Below are 17,841 nucleotides of genomic sequence, written 5' to 3' on the forward strand. Positions count from 1 at the left end.
TTATTATAGCATCCTTTTAGGAATTTTAAATCAGTTCTTGAAATAAAAGTACACAATATATAGACAAGTATGGATTCCTCAATAGGTGTTTGACCTTTCATTTCTCCAGTATCCCACCCGCATCAAATAAAGAAAAATACTTTTTAAAATTTACGAATATTTCATTGTTCTAAAGGTAAAGCCATAAAAATAGAAATAATCAAATGGCCTACTATCATACCATTAGAAGAAAAAAAAAATGGTGTTCATGAGAGTTCCATATTAGAATACAAGTTTTCCTTAGGTACCTGTTTATGTATGCTATTCTGCTCTTTACAATAAATAATTATATTTAAAAGACTTAATTCCTCACTTTTAAGACCTTATTAGTTTACAAATTACATATTGACCTATGCTAAATTTTATACCAACCCATGCTAATGAATTCAGTACAGAAAACAAAAAACACTGCACTCAAGCAAACTATATATATATATATATATATATATATATATATATATATATATATAAAACTTAAATGCATTTATATCCTACCGTGTCTCATAAAGCATTGTGGTATCTCAGCGGAATACAGACAATCAAATACAATGGCAAAAGCACTTAATATAAACAGGGCCAAGGAAACATAGACAGAAGATGAAGAAAAGATGAGGGAAATGTGAACGGGAGGACGTGTAGTTAATCGAGTTGTATGTTTTGACCTTAAGATTCTCTGTGTGGGGACTTCCCTGGTGGCACAGTGGTTGGGAATCCGCCTGCCAGTTCAGGGGACATGGGTTCGAGCCCTGGTCTGGGAAGATCCCACATGCCGCGGAGCAACTAAGCCCGTGCGCCACAACTACTGAGCCTGTGCTCTAGGGCCAATGAGCCACAACTACTGAAGCCCGCGTGCCACAACTACTGAAACCCCAGCGCCTAGAGCCCGTGCTCTGCAACGAGAGAAGCCACAGCAATGAGGAGCCCGCATACCACAATGTAGAGTAGCCCCCACTCGCCCCAACTGGAGAAAGCCCATGTGCAGCAACAAAGACCTAACACAGCCAAAAATAAATAATAAATAAATTTATTTTTAAAAAAAAGATTGTGAATAAAACAACATGTAAATAATTGGTTACAAAGCCACGTTATTTGAAGGTGCCAGACTGCACATTAACAGTCTGACACAAAGGGACAGCACAGGAAAACTATTCAAACATAAAGATTTTTAAATCTTTGCAGTTTGAAACCTTTTAGAGCAATATAATGAGCTCGACACACATTTCAACACTCAACATGTTAATCACATGTTCAAAGTATGTCTCAAAGTCATTGGAAATAGTTGCTGTCTCTGTCTCTGATATGTAAAACAGATCTGTGATGTGTAAAACTCAGGAGGTATTGATACCCACTTTTTGGCATCTGAACAGGAAACAAAGTTGTTTCGCAGTGATAATAAAGAATGAAGTAAGTGCAACAGTCAAATAAAAGACAAAGTACTGAAGGAATGTATTAACAAAACGAATCCAACTAAATTCTGGTGACCTGGGGCCTACGATTGTACACACTGCATGGAAATACCCCAGCCTAAATACTGGCATAGGAGGAAGGGTACTGCTAAGCCCATCACAGTATAATCCTTTTAAATGTCCCTTTCAAGGTTGTCTGCACTCAACACTGAGTATAGGAAATCTTCCCATCAGGCAGAAACACTGGCTGCCCAATGATTGACCAAGAAATTAACACACTAATGAATAATTGATGCTAATTTATTTCTATCCCTGACAACGGGAAACAGCACACACTCTGTGTCAATGATATGTCCTCTTTCCCACTTTTCTAAATGGTCAATTATGTTTTTCCCTTCATTGCTTTATATCATGTGTGGCAGGCATGATGGGAAATGGCTACCAATGGTTCTGTTATTGATTTCTACCTTCCTTTCACTGTGATTAAAGAAGATACTTTGTATGATTTCAGTTTCTTAAAAATGTATTGGTACTTGTATTGTGGCGTAACATATGGTCTTTCCTGGAGAATGTTCCATGTGTACTTGATAAAAATGTGTATTCTGCTGTTGTTGAGTGGAGTGATCTATATATGGCTGTTAGGTTTAGTTGGTTAAATGTGTTATTCAGTCCCCCTACCTCTCTACTGATCTTCTGTCTAGATGTGTTATCCATTATTGAAAGCAAGGTATTGATCTCCAACTATTATTTTAGAACTATCTATTTCTTCCTTCAATTCTGTCAATGTCTGCTTCACATATTTGGGGGATGTTTGGTACATATATGTTTATAGTTGTTATATCTTCTTGATAGATTGAACTTGTTATCAACATATAGTGGCCTCCTTTTCCTCTTGTGATAGTTTTTGATTTAAAGTTTATTTTGTGTGATATTAACGTAGCCATCCCAGATCTATCTTCCTTCCTTCCTTCCTTCCTTCCTTCCTTCCTTCCTTCCTTCCTTCCTTCCTTCCTTTCTTTTTCTCTCTCTCTCTTTCTTTCTTTTTGTTACTATTTGCATGGGATATTTTATTCTATGCTTTAACTTTCAACCAACTTGTGTCTCTTGTAATCAAGTGAGTTTTTTGCGGACAGCATATACTTGGATTATGGTTGTTTTTAAAGTCCATTGGCCAATATGTACATGTTTATTGGAGAGCTTAATCCACTTACTTTTTCAAAAATTACTGATGAGGAAGAACTTAATTCTGTCTGTTTCCTGGTTGTTTTCTGTATGTCTTATGCATTTTTTGCCGCTTATTTACTCCATTACTGACTTCTTCTGTGGTTTGCCGATTTTCTTGTAGTGAACTCTTGATCCCTTTTTCATTTCTTTTTGCATATAGTCTATTGATATTTTCTTTGTGGTTATCAAGAAGATTACATTTACCCTTCTAAAGTTCAACCAATATCATTTGAATGGAAACCAACTTCAATAGCACACAGAAACTCTGTTCCTCTACAGTTCCATTCCTCCTCTTTACATTATTGTTGTCACAAATTACACCTTTATACTTTGTGAGCCCAATAACATGGACTTATAATTATTTTATGCATTTGTTTTTTCAATCATGTAAGAAATAAAAAGTAGGGTTACAAGCCAGTAGCGCAATACTGGCTTTAGTATCTGCCCATGTATTTATCTTTACTGGAGACTTCTATTTCTTTATACAGCTTCGAGTTGCTGTCTAGTGTCCTTTCATTTCAACCTGAAGGTTCAATTTAGCATTTGTCATAGGGCAGTGTTAGGAAGTTGTAAAACAAACGCCCTCAGCCTTTGTTCATCTGGGAATGTGTTAATTTCTCCCTAAGTTTTGAAACCATTTTGGCCAAATATAGAATTCTTGGTGGACAGTTTCTTTCTTTCAGCACTTTAAATATGTCTGGCCTCTTGCTTCCGTGGTTTCAGATAGAAAATTAGCTATGAATCTTTTTGAGGATCCCTGCTTTGTAACAAATTTGTTTTTTCTTTCTCCTTTGGGAGAAAAGATTCTTTCTCTGTCTTTTGGCATCTGAGAGTTTGATTATACTGTTTCTTGTTGTGGGGTTCCTTGAGTTTCTCTTAGTCCTGAAATCAGCCAAAGATTTACAGCAACCACACACATACTGAACCAGGGAAGAGGCAATTGGAAAATGGCAGGAAAGCTTTGTGGCATTTTTACTTGCCCTTGCCCCATCCACTGTTAGTGTAGAGATGGTCTTAAAGTGGTGGAGCCTTAATGCAGTGATAGTCTTAAAGTAGCGGCAGACCATTCGTAGTATGGGACCCTCAATCCTGCTTCAGGAGGGAGCAGAAGAGACCGTACTCTCAGATTATTATGTGTATCTGTTGTAACCTGTCTGGGAGCTACCTGAAGGACTGACACAAGATGCTTATCTCTGTCTTAGCTAACCTGGAACACAGTCTGGAAAAGCAGCGGTCATTGCTGAAAAAAAGTGCAAGGTGAACTAACAAAGCACAGATGGCTGGGGCAGAAGACTGTGCATTGAAATACAATAGACCACATAAGATGCAGGAGCAAAAGTTGGGGGAGATTCTTTGGGAACTTAGAACATACAAAAAGTACACATGTGTCCAGAGAAATTAGGAAAGCCGCATGCATACTCAAGATAAGATGCGTGTTCTGAAAACACCAGAGGAGTCTCTAAGCTTTCACCATGGGCTGAGCCCTGAACTCAGTGCAGGTCAGCTAAATGTTGAAGGAGTGATCCAGCAATCTGCACAATGGGGAGAGGTGTGTGGTTTTGAGTGTGCATGTGGATGTGCTTGTGTATATTTGTTTTTGTTTGTCTTAGGTGCAGGAATTCAAGGACATCTCTGTCAAAACATTAGCTAAACATGAACTAAAGGGACAGAGACTTCAGTGCCTACATACGATAAGGAGTCATTGCAAAGCTATTTTGGAAAGTCAAAGTCATTACAGTCATTGCAAAGCTAGTTTGGAAAGGTCCCTAAACAAACAGACTACTACAGCCTTCAACAATCAAAAGCCCAGAAAACCCTGGGAAAGTGGGAGAATCTGATTTCCATAGACACCACATTATAATATTTGAAAGCCAAATGTTCAACCAAAAAACTCACAAGGTATACAAAGACATGGAAAAGTATGGTCCATTTAAGAAAACAAATTAATTGATGAAACCATCCCTAAGGAAGCCCAGACTTTTCTCCATTGCATATTCTTGCCTCCTTTGTCATAGATTCATTGACCATAAGTGCATGGGTTTCTTTCTGGGCTCTCTATTCTGTTCCAGTGATGGATGTTTTTGTGCCGGTGCCATACTGTTTTGATTACTGTAGGTTTGTAGCACAGTCTGAAGCCAGGGAGCATGATTCCTCCAGTTGTGTTCTTCTTTCTCAAGACTGTTTTAGCTATTCAGCATCTTTTGTGTTTCCATACAAACTTGAAAATTATTTGTTCTAGGTCTGTGGAAAATGCCCTTGATATGTTGATACAGACTGCATTGAATCCGTAGATTTCCTTGGGTATGATGGTCATTTTAACAATATTAATTCTTCCAATCCGTGACCATGGTATATCTTTCCAGCTGTTTGTGTCATCTTTCATTTCTTTTATGAGTGTCATATAGTTTCCTGGGTACAGGTCTTTTACCTCCTTAGGCAGGTTTATTCTTATGTATTTTATTCATTTTTGTGCGATTGTAAATGGGATTGTTTCCTTAATTTCTCTTTCTGATAGTTCACTGTGAGTGTATAGAAATACAAAATTTATATATAGAAATCTATTGTATCCTGCAAATTTGCCAAGTTCATGTTTGAGCTCGAATAGGTTTTTGATGGTGTCTTTCAGATTTTCTATGTATCATGCCATCTGCAAACAGTGACAGTTTTACTTTTTCCTTTCCATTTTGGAGTCCTTTTATTTATTTGTTCTTGTCTGATTGCTGTGGCTAGGACTTCCAAAACTCTGTTCAATAAAAGTGAGAGTGGGCATCCTTGTCTTGTTCCTGATCTTAGGGGAAATGCTTTCAGCTTTTCACCATTGAGTATGTTAGCTATGGGCTTGTCATATATGGCCTTTATTATGTTGAGGTATGTTCCCTCTATGCCCACTTTCTGGAGAGTTTTTACCATGAATGGATATTGAATTTTTTCAAAAGCTTTTTCTGCATCTATTGAGGTGATCGTATGGTTTTTAGTCTTCAGTTTGTTACTGTGATGATAAGAGACCTAAGACAGCTACAGAGGCTAAGTGACCTTTCCTTCCCTGAATGGGTAGGTATCCTTGTTCTGCCTTCTAATTGAGTTAGTATCTGAGGAAAGAACTGCCAGGTGTCATTTAGTTCACAATACACTGCTGTGGCAATATAGAAATGAATTTGCCTAAGTCATTTGGCTTTTCTCAATTATAGTAAATGAATATACTGAATGAATACTTCAACTTAAGGAAATGCTCTTAAAAATATATTAATGTAGGCAACTTCAGTGGAGAACTGAAAACAAAACAAAACATTCAGGTAAAGGGTTGAAATAAAAGTACACTCAGTTGTATCCAGTTTCCTCTTGTAAATCTCTCTTTTTAATTTGAGTGGACAGTCACTTGAGAATATCTGACTTGGGGCTAAGGAAATCTAAGCCTTCTTGGCCACACTGTATTCTCTTATGTCATTTACTAAAGACACCAGTTGGGTTGCTGAAAAAAGCGTGGGAAAAATCAATCCCTCACATCCAAAGGGCGGCTCTTGAAAATATGTGGGTTGTTGTAGTTATTTTGCTCTTCTGGCCTCAGAAGTTCTAATCTTAACCTTAGCCCCTCATGGAGAGAGACTTTGTAAACCAATTGCCACATTACTCATTATGTGACTGTTGAAAAAAGAGAAACCCAGCTCTTTTCCTGTGCTTTCAACCAGTTATCTTCTTCAAAAATCTGTTTGGATTGTTATACCTTAATCTTGCCTGGCAAGGGACTTACGGGAAGGTTCTTATTGTTTGAAAGTTTGGTGCCAGTATCTGCAAAGAAAGAAGAAAGATGTGTTTATCAAACATCCCAATAGTGAAGGTGTGTGAAAGCAACTTTTGAAAAGGTTAAACTGTCAGAGTTTAGCCGTATTATTACATTTTATTTTATTCATTGAAAATAAATAATTATCAATGAATCCTTTCTAGATGTTCTAGTTTCCCAAAGTTCCCTGCATTCACATTCTAAGAGGAAAAAATGGTATTTTAAGTCACTGCTCTCCACCTTATATTATTTATAATCACTCCTCGTGACCTCTTCCTTCCAAGAAACGTGATCCTGAGAAGTGTCCTTTGTTTGTCTTTGTGGAATAAGTGATGAGGATGCATCCTGGAGAGCTGTGAGATGTTCAACTTGTGGCATAATGAAACTAGGATGGAGAGTTGTGGAAAGATCTGGAAAGGTGGCTGGTAGAGTGTGGCCAGATGTGGGAGAAGAGAGACGTACAGAGAGAGGGAGAGGAAATTTTCAGAGGGAGAAAATGAAACAAATAATTAAATAAGTTTTGTTGTGTGGTGTGGGATGCAAGCCTTTCTCTCCCCCTTTCCTTCACAATGTCTTTGTTAAAGACTGTGTTTTTCATTAGTTTTACTAAGATAGGATTTGCCGTTTTGTTTGGATACTGAGAATGGACCCATGGAAACAGTTACATTTGGGTTATCTCTGACTGTCTTTAATGAAGAACGTAAATATTGGCCACACTATCTATGCACATGCTATCACCATGCCTTTTTTGTTCTCTGTTCATATATCTAAGTCCTCTTCTTTCTTTAAGGTCAATCTCAAATCTCATCTGAAATGTACATTTATTGATAGATTCAACCCATAATGAACTGTCCCTTCTTTGTCCTCCTTAGGCTCTGATTATTTATAAAAACTCATTTTTGAACTTAGAAGCTGTCCAATATGATATATTAGTTATTTCACCAGCATGTGTTATATCCTCAACACAATTATACGCTTTTGTGGGGCTGGGATCGTACATTCTGTAATTTTTCTCAGTACTTACACTTACTTTGATAAAAAGCGCATTCATTCATCTAAACATCATTTATTGGGTGTTAATTAAATATCTCAACTCAGTAAATATTGTTTGAATGAATGAATGCATGCATGAATGAGGGAGTGTGCAATAGGTAGCCTAATGTACCGCCCAATGTGAGAAAACCAAAAACATAAACACAAAAGCAAGCCAAAAAGTGGACCAGGACTTTCTGTAAGATATCCTGCTTTTTGTTGGATGATGCCATGAAAATCAAGATGCTCCTGAAAGGTCTTAATAGCTGACCAAGAATAGTAAACAATTGAAATTCTCTCAGGCTTCTTCAACCCTATCACTGGACACATTTATACCTCTCAGGAATGATATTAAAAGAAGAGATTAATAAAGCTTTTATAGATGAGTTGATAAATCTCTAAAGATTTAAGTCTTCCTTGCCTCCTAGGTTTTCTCTATTTTGGGTTTCCAAAAGATTTCAATAAACCACAGGATAATTAAAAATTAGACATTCTCTTTCTTACCTTGATGTTTTTTGATGGTAAACACCTTTTTATTGTCTCCATAGTGCTGCCCAATTTCCACCAGTACAGTACTTAAGTGAATTTTGCTCTGGATGGTCGGATATATAAGATGTAAACGAATTGTTCGTATATGTTTTAGAATTCTTCAAAAGGGCCTGGCCATGGAAATGCATTGAATATTACTTAAATAACTAAAGTAACTTCCTCAGAATTATTATTCTGTTCTGGTTAGGATACTCTCTGCTCTGGTTTGTTAAAATTTCCCTTTAGAGTGGTTTTAATTTTGTTTCTGATAGGGTCCTAGGATTTATTGCCACACCCATCCTGCATCTGTTTTTCTTTGAATTACTCTCCTTGCAGTTTCTGATTCATACAGGGCCTTACAGGTTAGTGACAACCTGGCCATCACAACGCTGGGAAGGACAGGCCTACTTTTCAGAGGTGTTGATGTTTTCTGTAGCTGAAGGTTTTCAAGAGATATCAATCTTCCTCACCACCGCCCTTGGCCCTCTTAATGGACTAAGCAGTTCCTCATGAAATTTCTGTAGGATATCTGTACCAACTTCTCAGTATTGTTCCATCCTGAGTCTAAATTCCTGGCCTCAAGGTAATGTTAGATTTCTAGCTCCAGCCCCTATTTACATAAGGCCTATACTAAGGAACGGAACCCACAGACATCAGTCCGCTCTTCTTTCTCTGGATTTAATTTCTCTGTTACTTTCTGAAACATGCAGGTGTTCCTTTCTTTCTTTTAATCTCAGCTAGGTGCTTTTAACTTGTTCAAAATTGACCCAGAATTTACATGTGTCTCCAGTAAGAGTACATTAAATTGAGCTTAGTCTGCTATTCTACTGGCATGTTTGAGATCCAGATAATTTGCTACTTAACTGGATTCAATGACCTGTATATTTCAGGCATCTAAAACTCACCATGTTCCAAATTTCCCTCCTTATAGTTAGTAATTTTCTTGGGAATCTGGATGACATTAAATGGAATATAGTTAGTGAGTGGCCCAGGAATGCCTGAAAGTTTGTTTGTCAGAGTGGCCAGGGAAAGTGAAGCAAGGAAGAAAAGCAAATGAAAAACAGAATCACATTATTATGGCTGAGTTTACTCCCAGGATTCCATGCAGAGCTCTCTGTAGACCTGGGTTGGGTTATAACTTATGCCAGAGCTCTACGTGGGGCTGACACCATCTCATGCCAAGCTCTCAGTTCTGGGCTAACGTCATCTCTGGTCCACTCTGTGGAGTGGAAACTTTGGAGGAATGGCCAATGTGTTCCGCGGCATAGGAAGAGGGAAATTGTGAATGTGACTTTCTAAATTGTGGAGGAACTAACCACTGTAAATGTGCCTTGAACTATGTTGTTTAATTTGACCAGTCAGATCAATGACTTTCCCCTTGAATGAAATGCTGCTACGTATATGAGCAGAAAAACAAAACTGGTATAAGGAAGAGATAGCTAGTGGGAAGCAGCCGCATAGCACAGGGAGATGCGCTCGGTGCTTTGTGACCACCTAGAGGGGTGGGATAGGGAGGGTGGGAGGGAGGGAGATGCAAGAGGGAGGAGATATGGGGACATATGTATAACTGATTTACTTTGTTATAAAGCAGAAACTAACACACCATTGTAAAGCAATTATACTCCAATGAAGATGTTTAAAAAAAAAACTGGTATAAGGAGATGGAGAGACTGGGAGTCTTATTTTCCCACCAATTAACTTTGCCTCTGACCATGACCTTCCCTTTGAGTCTCCTAGACTTTGGGGATGATCGCAGCCCCTTGGGTTGGGCGACGGCAACCCCATCTTCACTAGAACCTCTATAGTTAACTTTGATTTTTCCCACTCCGTCTATCCATCCCATGTATGCAGTCAGACATTTGATCTTGGACTTTTCCTGACAAAATATGCTTGAATATAACCATTTCTTTTCACTCCCACTGCTACTGCTATTGTCACTGCCTTAACTAGGGCTTTATCTTTAAGTTCTTTATATAAATATATAAATATCTATATGTAAATATAACATACAAATAAATAAAATATAATATTAATTCTGATGATTTTGAAGTCTTTTCTTGATAAAGACTTTTCCTGATAAAGGTACACAATATCTTATATAAATATTTTTGTATTATCTGTTCTTTTCTTAGAATTTTAGCCATATGATTCTATCTCTTGGTTTGTCTAGAACTTTTTGATTGAATGCTGGCTATTTCATTTCGCTTTTTTTGTTTTTCTCAGTGGAAACGTTGTTTTGCTTCAAAATATTTTATTCTACCTGGAAGTAGCAAATCTTCAAATTACAATTTTTTAAATGCTTTCAAATATCAATACTATAGGTGTCACAAAATCTAGAAAAATGACATTTAAAAATTAACTACTGCCAGATGTGTCTCTATAAAACTTTTCCCCCACTCTTTTAGCTATATATTCTTTAACTGCCTCCTCATACGACAGTTTATGTATTTTCGAAATAAAATTTTAAGAAATAAACTTTGCAGTTTTTAGACATAGGTTTCTTGTAACATGGTTGATTAGAATTTGCTTCTAGTTATTAATAGTTTAGAAAAGTTTATTTCAGCTTCACAATTTATTATTGATAATGTCACATTAATTTTCATTGTTAACTTTGAGAAAACCTCTATGGATTACTTCCTCATAAGTATTTACTATTATAAATGCATTACTGATTTCAGTACTGCTATAGGTCTGTGCATTACAGGGATTCTGATAAAATACACCATTCCATTACACACATTGTTGATGGAGTATATTCATTTATTTATTTATTTTTGGCTGTGTTGGGTCTTCGTTGCTGTGCGCAGGCTTTCTCTACTTGCAGGGACTGGGGGCCACTCTTCGTTGCGGTGCACAGGCTTCTCACTGCGGTGGCTTCTCTTGTTGCAGAGCACGGGTGCTAGGCACGGAGGCTTCAGTAGTTGTGGCTCGCAGGCTCAATAGTCGTGGCTCACGGGCTCTAGAGCGCAGGTTCCGTAGTTGTGGCACACCGGCTTAGTTGCTCCGTGGCATGTGGGATCTTCCCGGACCAGGGCTCGAACCCTTGTCCCCTGCATTGGCAGGTGGCTTCTTAACCACTGCGCCATCGGGGAAGCCCCTGGAGTATATTCCTGACAGAAGAAAATTTCCGTTTTGACTAAACATTGATGAGAGCTGAATCTTTGACTTATCTTTCACATGCCTGATGATTGAAATAATTTTCCACAGAATAGCTTCTGGTTTTGTACTTTTCAGTTGTTTTTTTCTTCTTCAAACGCACATGCTTTGAGAGCTGTGAAGTGCAAGACATGGCTATATTGTAAGGTGGTTTTTGTCCTTATGCTTCTGTGTCTTGTGCTAGGTTAAGTCAGTAGAGTAGTCAGTATGAGTACTGGAAGTTATTCCTGTAATGGGATAGTATATAGTCAATTACATACGGCGGTGTCTGAAAATCACATAATAGCCTCACTTAAAACATCTCCTTAGGGCTTCCCTGGTGGCGCAGCGGTTGAGAGTCCACCTGCCGACGCAGGGGACACGGGTTCGTGTCCCGGTCCGGGAAGATCCCACATGCCGCGGAGCGGCTAGGCCCGTGAGCCATGGCCGCTGAGCCTGTGCGTCCAGAGCCTGTGCTCCACAACGGGAGAGGCCACAACAGTGAGAGGCCCGCGTACCACAGAAAAAAGAAAATCTCCTTAGCCAGATTTCTAAAAAGCCTGTGGCCATTCCAATATGATCCAACATAGCGGAATATGATAGAAGGAAAATTGGCAAAGAAAGAGACGCTGGTCTTACCTGATGGAAGTTAAAATATCTCACTTTTGACAAGTTTGCAAAAACTTATAATTCCATGAACTAATTCCTAGGGTTCTTCATAGGACCTAAAAAGGAACCCATAGAGTTGTGGAACAACAATAGAAGCTGCTGTGATGAGAAGCCCGGGCACCGCAACAAAGAGTAGCCCCCGCTCGCCGCAACTAGAGAAAGTCTGCACGCAGCATTGAAGACCCAACGCAGCCAAAATAAAAATAAATAAAGATAAATAGATTTATTTTTAAAAAAGTAATACTCGGGTTTGAGGCATGAGAAATATGATGAGGAGAAATTAGCTAATCCTTTCAGAACTTTTAAAATATCAAACTCAGTCTCTAAGATTTGAGCATTATATACAACGTTGGTTACTTATTAGTGGTTTGGGAAGGCCAATTTAAAATTTTCTGATCTTACTGTATTGAAATACACGGCCCTAATGTTTTCCACATTGACTACATGAATGATGAAGTAAAGTCAATCATGTATTTCCTTTCCAACTGGACAGAAAACAAAAATTTAAAAAGTGTTTGGACTACTGACTTTTGATTTCTTCTAAGGCAAGTGTATAGGTAATTTTTATTCCCTGATTAGGAGAAAAATGGTGGAAGAGGGCAGGGTTAAGAATTAAGATTTCAAGAGCGTGAGAGGTAGATGGCCAACCAGAGTTCCTAAGGTTCGGTGCCTGTAACTGTTGCCGCCGCTTAAGCCTGCCAAAGCAGTGGTACGGCTGCTGCCCTCGTATTTGCTACCTCTGGAAACATTCTTGCCAGTAGTGGCGGCAGCGGGACTCAATTACCCCCTTTTCTCACTCTCTCCAGAAGCTCCAGATGGCGTCTTCTGTGGGCAACGTGGCCGACAGCACAGAACCAACGAAACGTATGCTTTCCTTCCAAGGGTTAGCTGAGTTGGCACATCGAGAATATCAGGCAGGAGATTTTGAGGCAGCTGAGAGACGCTGCATGCAGCTGTGGAGACAAGAGCCTGACAATACTGGAGTACTTTTATTACTTTCATCTCTACACTTCCAGTGTCGAAGGCTGGACACATCTGCCCACTTTAGTACTCTGGCAATTAAACAGAACCCTCTTCTGGCAGAAGCCTATTCGAATTTGGGGAATGTGTACAAGGAAAGAGGGCAGTTGCAGGAAGCAATGGAGCATTACCGGCATGCATTGCATCTCAAGCCAGATTTCATCGACGGTTATGTTAACCTGGCAGCCGCTTTGGTAGCAGCAGGCGACATGCAAGGGGCAGTACAAGCTTACGTCTCTGCTCTTCAGTGCAATCCTGATTTGTACTGTGTTCGCAGTGACCTGGGGAACCTGCTCAAAGCCCTGGGTCGCTTGGAAGGAGCCAAGGCATGTTATTTGAAAGCAGTGGAGACGCAACCGAACTTTGCAGTAGCTTGGAGTAATCTTGGCTGTGTTTTCAATGCACAAGGGGAGATTTGGCTTGCAATTCATCACTTTGAAAAGGCTGTCACCCTTGACCCCAATTTTCTGGATGCTTATATCAATTTAGGAAATGTCTTGAAAGAGGCACGGATTTTTGACAGAGCTGTGGCAGCTTACCTTTGTGCCCTAAGCTTGAGCCCAAATCATGCAGTGGTACGTGCCAACCTGGCTTGTGTATACTATGAGCAAGGCCTGATGGATCTGGCAATAGACACCTACAGGCGAGCTATTGAATTGCAACCACATTTCCCTGATGCTTACTGCAACCTAGCCAACGCTCTGGAAGAGAAGGGCCGTGTTGCCGAAGCAGAAGATTGTTATAATACAGCTCTGCGGCTGTGCCCCACCCATGCAGACTCTCTGAATAACCTGGCCAATATCAAAGGAGACCAGGGAAACATTGAAGAGGCAGTTCGCTTGTATCGTAAAGCATTAGAAGTCTTCCCAGAGTTTGCTGTTGCCCATTCAAATTTAGCAAGTGTATTGGAGCAGCAGGGAAAACTGCAGGAAGCTCTGATGCATTATAAGGAGGCTGTTCGAATCAGTCCTACCTTTGCTGACGCCTACTGTAACATGGGAAACACTCTAAAGGAGATGCAGGATGTTCAGGGAGCCTTGCAGTGTTATACTCGTGCCATTCAGATTAACCCTGCACTTGCGGATGCCCACAGCAATCTGGCTTCCATTCACAAGTATTCAGGGAATATTCCAGAAGCAATTGCTTCTTATCGCACTGCTCTGAAGCTTGAACCTGACTTTCCTGACGCTTATTGTGATTTGGCTCATTGCCTGCAGATTGTCTGTGATTGGACAGACTATGATGAGCGAATGAAGAAGTTGGTCAGCATTGTGGCTGACCAGCTGGAGAAGAATAGGTTGCCTTCTGTGCAGCCTCATCATAGTATGCTGTATCCTCTTTCTCATGGCTTCAGGAAGGCTATTGCTGAGAGCCATGGGAACCTCTGCTTGGATGAGATCAGTGTCCTTCATAAACCACCGTACGAACATCCAAAAGACTTGAAGCTCAGTGATGGTCGACTGCGTGTAGGATACGTGAGTTCTGACTTTGGGAATCACCCTACTTCTCATCTTATGCAGTCTATTCCAGGCACGCACAATCCTGATAAATTTGAGGTCTTCTGTTATGCCCTGAGCCCAGATGATGGCACAAACTTCCGAGCGAAGGTGATGGCAGAAGCCCATCATTTCATTGATCTTTCTCAGATTCCATGCAATGGGAAAGCAGCTGATCGCATCCATCAAGATGGTATACACATCCTTGTAAATATGAATGGTTATACCAGGGGTGCTCGAAATGAACTCTTTGCTCTCAGGCCAGCTCCTATTCAGGCAATGTGGCTGGGCTACCCTGGGACCAGTGGCGTGCTTTTCATGGATTATATCATCACTGATCAGGAAACTTCACCTGCTGAAGTTGCTGAGCAGTATTCTGAGAAACTGGCTTATATGCCCCATACTTTCTTTATTGGTGATCATGCCAATATGTTCCCCCACCTGAAGAAGAAAGCAGTCATCGATTTTAAGTCCAATGGGCACATTTATGACAATCGGATTGTGCTGAATGGCATCGACCTCAAAGCATTTCTTGATAGTCTCCCAGATGTGCAAATTGTCAAGATGAAATGTCCTGATGGAGGAGACACCGCAGACAGCAGTAATACAGCTCTTAATATGCCTGTCATTCCTATGAATACTACTGCAGAGGCAGTTATTGAAATGATTAACAGAGGACAAATTCAGATAACAATTAATGGATTCAGTCTTAGCAATGGACTGGCAACTACCCAGATCAACATTAAGGCTGCCACTGGAGAGGAGGTTCCCCGTACCATTATTGTAACCACACGTTCTCAGTACGGGTTACCGGAAGATGCCATTGTGTACTGTAACTTCAATCAGTTATATAAAATTGACCCATCTACTTTGCAGATGTGGGCAAATATTCTGAAGCGTGTTCCCAATAGTGTACTGTGGCTGTTGCGTTTTCCAGCAGTAGGAGAACCTAATATTCAACAGTACGCACAAAATATGGGCCTTCCCCAGAACCGTATCATTTTTTCACCTGTTGCTCCTAAAGAGGAACATGTTCGGCGAGGCCAGCTGGCTGATGTCTGCTTGGACACTCCACTCTGTAATGGACACACCACAGGGATGGATGTCCTTTGGTCAGGGACACCCATGGTGACTATGCCAGGAGAGACTCTTGCTTCCCGAGTTGCAGCTTCCCAGCTCACTTGTTTAGGCTGTCTTGAGCTTATTGCTAAAAATAGTCAAGAATATGAAGACATAGCTGTGAAACTGGGAACTGATCTAGAATACCTGAAGAAAATTTGTGGCAAAGTCTGGAAGCAGAGAACATCTAGCCCTCTGTTCAACACCAAACGATACACAATGGACCTAGAGCGGCTCTATCTACAGATGTGGGAGCATTACGCAGCTGGCAACAAACCTGATCACATGATTAAGCCTGTTGAAGTCACTGAGTCAGCCTAAATAATGACTGTGTGCACAGGAGAATTACCCTGTACCTGAGCCTCAACCTTCTGGGGGAAAGGGAACTACTTTTTCCTTATCCGTACAATACCATGTTGCAGATGGGTGACAGACAATGATAAGAAATAGCACAGCCAGACTTGCTTCCTGCATGATCATGGTCATGATAGGGAGAGACACAAGAGATGGGAAACTGCTGTTCCACAAGGAGTCTCCATAGAATTTTGCAGCAGCCAGGTGTCTGGAAGGTCTGGAAGGTAAGTCTGGAAGGTCTGATCTCCCTTGGTCTTCCATGGGATGGATGGTTAGTGTGGAAGGGAGATAGAGATTGCCCAGCCGTTTTGTGATTATCATGGATTGATTGAGTCTTCTGGATTAATATTTTTCTTTATATTTTGGGTATTGGAGCTTTTAAAAATGTTTGGTTTCAGGTATTTTTATTCATGTGAAGTGTATATGATTCTCTTGAGATAAGGTTTTAAGCTAAAATATTCCTTGTTTTAGTTTCTGAACTCTACAGATAAATGGGGACTTTGCTGCTGTAGTCTTTTTATAGGTTTTATAAACCACTTGAGCCTACATCAGTCATTTTAGTTTGTGACATAATGTTTGGAACTATCAGTGCTTTGTTGGTTTATAGATGATGGCTTAAATTCTTTTCCTGGTCCGTTTCCTTCTTCCCTTCCCCCCACTTTAAAAATTCTCCTGTAACTTGGCGAACAAAAAACCAAGTCTGATTCACAACCTCCCAGAGTGTTTCTCTTAAACACATCTTCTGATGCCAAATGAAGTTTCTTAGGAGCGATTATTAATTCTGAAGGGCACAGTTGTGGTACTGTCACTGATGATAATAATAATGGATTTTTGGCCTAGAGTTTTGACCTATTTCACCAGTGTTTTACCGTTGACTGCCCCTCTATGCTGCTTCCAAAAGTGATAGTGTGTGTTAAGATTTTTACTTTCATTGCTAAAGTTTGTTTTTTTTTTTAGTGGGTCCTGTCCTTCCTTTTTCTTTCAGCAGAAATGAAATCCCAGGTAAGTATAAGTATTCAAATATTTGATCAGTAAGTCACAGTTATCTCCAGTACATTGAATAACTTTCATCAAAAAACATGTTATAGGTAAAAAGCTCTGAAGGACCAGCTATGTATATGATAATTATGTTTCAGACCTTCTAGGGTATTATATATAATAACTTGTCTTCTGGACGTGGTCTTGAAGTCTTTATGGATTCAGCCTCAGTAGTAGCGAACTGCACTGCTACTTGGTTTGGAGTACAAATTAGACTTTAGCCCTCCTGGAGGCTGAGTTTTTGGTACTGAAAACCATAGGAATGAAATTATTGTATTTCAACAAAGGGTCGAGGGCTTGAGGCTTAAACAAGGCAACATATGTTTGGGAAGCAGTCAGCCTTGAGAGCAGGTAAGGACATGCCAGGCATGCGGCCGCTGCTCGAAGGGACTGTCCCTACTTGTTCCCCTCCTTGTTCCATTCCATGGGAGATAAATCACCAGGGCCCAGAGATCAGAAAGAATGTAAAATGAGACAAACAAAGCTGTCTCCCCCCTGCACATGCAGGTTATTTTTGATGCTTCTGGTTTTATGGGTTTTCTCCCAGGGAATTTAACCTTGAGCCGAGACAGTCTGTAGATAATGTAAACCACCATCTGGCCACCTTCCGATTTCTAGTCTATATAATCTGCAACTGTAGCATAATAAAATTTGCCTTGCAACCATCAGTTGTCTTGGTCCTTCTGACCCCATCCATCGGGTGCTACTTCAGTTCCTTACCCCTTCCCTTCTGACCCTGGGCGGTGAGATCCTCTTTCTCCGGCTGGTCCGCGGCAAGTGGCACTCGAACAGGGACCTGAAGCGTGAAGGCAATTAAAAGAAAAAGAAAGTGCAGGTAAGAGAACCCTTATGCAAAATATGTGTGGCCACCAGTAAAAGTGAAACTAATAGAGGCATAAGGCAATAGTCAGAAGTAAAATAAGATGGGGCAGAAGGGCTCAAAGGAGTGTGAATTATTTGCTCAGGTTTTACTTTCGATGCTTAAAGCTCGGGGTAATAAAGT

At 40.1% G+C, this 17,841-nt stretch overlaps 1 pseudogene; it reads left to right on the forward strand.

Annotated features, from left to right (window-relative positions):
- Positions 1-8,992: 8,992 nt before the first annotated feature.
- LOC149749797 (UDP-N-acetylglucosamine--peptide N-acetylglucosaminyltransferase 110 kDa subunit pseudogene) lies at positions 8,993-16,220 on the forward strand (annotated as a pseudogene).
- The last annotated feature ends 1,621 nt before the right edge of the window (positions 16,221-17,841 follow it).

Source organism: Delphinapterus leucas, chromosome 3, assembly GCF_059928025.1.
Source record: "Delphinapterus leucas isolate spDelLeu-1000000601 "Yukka" chromosome 3, BTC_Dleu_Yukka2, whole genome shotgun sequence".
NCBI classification, from domain to species: Eukaryota; Metazoa; Chordata; class Mammalia; order Artiodactyla; family Monodontidae; genus Delphinapterus; species Delphinapterus leucas.